The sequence below is a fragment of the Rhinopithecus bieti genome, unplaced genomic scaffold, assembly GCF_001698545.2.
Source record: "Rhinopithecus bieti isolate Rb0 unplaced genomic scaffold, ASM169854v2 scaffold_72277, whole genome shotgun sequence".
Classification (NCBI taxonomy): domain Eukaryota; kingdom Metazoa; phylum Chordata; class Mammalia; order Primates; family Cercopithecidae; genus Rhinopithecus; species Rhinopithecus bieti.
Window position 1 is genome coordinate 1 of NW_016871022.1, and position 3,067 is coordinate 3,067.

Consider the following 3,067-nt stretch of genomic DNA (forward strand, 5'->3'; position numbering starts at 1 on the left):
TAATAAATTCAGTATTTTTTTGTTTCTAAAATTATTCTGCTTTATTAAAGTGTCTAATGGATTTTCATAGAACAACAATTTTACCAAAACAATTTGCTTCATTAAAATAAAGCCAATGCTCTTAGATTCAAATACCTCTCATTTGAATAGTTAATATCAACAAAATATATACCTTTTATGCCTGATAGTGATAGAGAAAACTAAAAGTCACCATAGTTTACTCCAATTCTAGTAATCCTCCGCTTCCGGTAGTCTCTGGAGTACCCAAAATCTAATCTTCTGGAGTGCAAATATTGTAAATGCATCTGAAGTGAATTCACTCAAATTTCCTATTCAGAAACTCCAAAGTTGTCTGGCTATCTTCTTTCTTGCCCCGTTTCCTGCCTCACAACCCCTCTTTCTTAGCCAAAATAATGTCCACACCTGTGGTCTTGATTTTCCCATTCAACATCTTTTAAAATCAATTTTCCCAACACTTTCTTTCTCTTTGATTAGGAATAGTATCTGACACCCGTAATTATTATTTCTTTACCTCTTTTCCCCTCTGGCCAGAAACAGATGCAGAAATAAAAGCAATATAATGCTTTCCCTTGACCCTGTTATGTCTTCTATCCAATTGCCCTTCTTCCAGATTTTCCAAAGGAAAGGCTATTCTCTTGCTACTTAAGAGTGAGGTCCAAGGACCACCAGCAACAGCATCACTTGAGAACTTATTAAAATGCCAGAATCCCAAGTCTGCTGAATCACAACGTGCACTGTTAAAAGGTATTCAGCTGATTTTATAAAGTGTGAAAACTTGTGGTCTATACTGAGTGTATATGACAAATTATATACACGCATGGCTGTGCCAATATGCTTATATTCACCTGTTGCAGATAAAAGACAACTCTCTATGGTCAGTTGCTTCCATCCCTAATGCCTTCCCACCAGTGAGAAAGACAGGAGTGATAACATGTTTGCTGTAATTCCCTGGCAAATTTTGGAAATAGAAGGTCACTTTTACTCTTCCCAGCTTTCTAACCATGCTCTATCTTTCTCTAAAGAATTATTTTATTTTACCATTCTCCATTATATAAACCTGCTTCTTGTTCCCTCATGTACTCCCTGTCTTCCTCTGTCTTCATTCCCTCTTGTACTCCTTTCCTCAGGTATATTGAATTTAAACTAATAATTCAGCTCTTTTTTTGGCACTCTCAATATAATCTGTTGCTAACACCTGCGAAGACATGTAACTTTCACTCCTTTTGTCCTTCCATGCTAGGCATTTAAAAAATAATTTTCTTTGGCTGTCAGAGTATATCAGTCCTCATGCTTTTAGACAAATAATTGGTCAAAAGATATTTTAAATAAAAAATGGTTCTTACCTTCTATTTTGCCATTTATTGTCTTTATTTCTTTTGATATGTAGCCTCAGGTAAACACACATAATTCTGTGTATCACTCACAGAGATAATCTGTTAAAGATAATATCAATAAATAATTTCTTTTTTTACTATTTTTTTTGTTTTGTTTTGTTCTGAGACAAAGCCTCACAGGGTTGCCCAGTGGTACAATCTAGGCTCACTGCAACTTCCGGCTCCCAAGACCAAGTGATTCTCCTGCCTCACCGTCACGAGTAGCTGGGACGACAGGCATTAGCCACCACACCTGGCTAAATTTTTGTATTTTTAATAGAGACAGGATTTCACCATGTTGGCTAGGCTGGTCTCCAACACCTGACCTTAAGTGACCTGCCCACCTTGCCCTCCCAAAATACTGGGATTACAGGTGTGAGACACCATAGCCTGCCTCAATAAATAATTTCCATTTAAAAATAATAATAACAAGCATCATATTTTTTATTTAAACTCTTTTTAAAACAAAATTTTTTACTCTAAAGGTAATTAGATTTAAAGCTGTTCACATATTGAAAACCAAAACATTTCAAGAGAAAACCTCAAATACGCTCTGTAAATCATGCTTATCTTTTATCTTCATGTGACTACTGACTGGGTTACTGAGCAAAGAAAATAAATCATATTCCCAAAAAAATTCAATCGTGTGCATATTTCAAAAAGAATCAAATTCAAAGTATCTGCCTTACACTGTAGTCCTTGCAAAAAATAACAGGGCNTTGGAACAGAGTTTTGCATTTCAATGGCAGGCTAAATGGGTTTAGAAGAAAATGATTAATAACGAATGTACACAAAATACATAGTTAATAAATAATTCAAGATAAAATTATAAAACTCAATACCTCAAAGTCAGAGGGCTTTTCAGTAGACTCTAAAGCAAAAGAGATTTATTATTAGTCGTAGGTAAATATAACAAAACCAACCACAAATGAACCCAGTGATAGTATCTAACTGAGTCCTCTTGCTCAGCTTTGAGAATGATTCCTTTAGATTTAGGAGATTTTCTTTTGTTTGTTTAGGACACTCACATGACAGAAATACACTGAAGAAACTAGGAATCTAGGGTTCATCAAACATGCATTTAAGATTTCAAAAGTGGGAATGTGTTTTGCATGCAAAATGTGTTGATATTAATATGTATATGCTGAGTGATGAAAGCATAAATGATTTTGATCAGAGGAGCAAATCATGACCCTGAGAAAATAAATGTCAAAGCTGAACATAGAATCCTACACCATATGTTTAATGAAATACATTAGAATAATTTATAGCATTACATTCATCATGTTCTTTAATTTGTCCTACAATTGAGATGGTACACCATTGTGATGAGAGTTCAGCTGAATGCAGAACTGACATCTCATCACTGAATGTGTTACAAATTGATCAGCTTGGATATTTACTTAGGGGATAATACTAAATAAAATATTCATTGTTTTCCATATCCATGTGGTGTAATCATATGCCTACATTTCTGTATCCTCTAGTTTATCCTCAGAAATTTTCTTGATTCACTCATGTAAAAAATATATACAAAATTAATTTAAAAGTTTGTGTAATGAGCTTTCAATATTGGCATGTTTATTTGAAAATTTATGGCAACATACTTATTACATACAAATAATATTTTATATTTTAAATCAGAAAATATTTTAAAAAAGTTAGAATTCAAG

At 33.6% G+C, this 3,067-nt stretch overlaps 1 long non-coding RNA gene across 1 annotated transcript in view; it reads right to left on the minus strand.

Moving 5' to 3' along the window:
- Positions 1 to 1,395: 1,395 nt before the first annotated feature.
- The window catches only part of LOC108525578 (uncharacterized), a 4,684-nt gene continuing 3,012 nt past the window's right edge, over positions 1,396 to 3,067 (minus strand). Inside the window, exon 3 of the long non-coding RNA XR_001884298.1 lies at positions 1,396 to 1,454. This is a non-coding gene — a long non-coding RNA (uncharacterized LOC108525578). The remainder of the gene's footprint in view (positions 1,455 to 3,067) is intronic.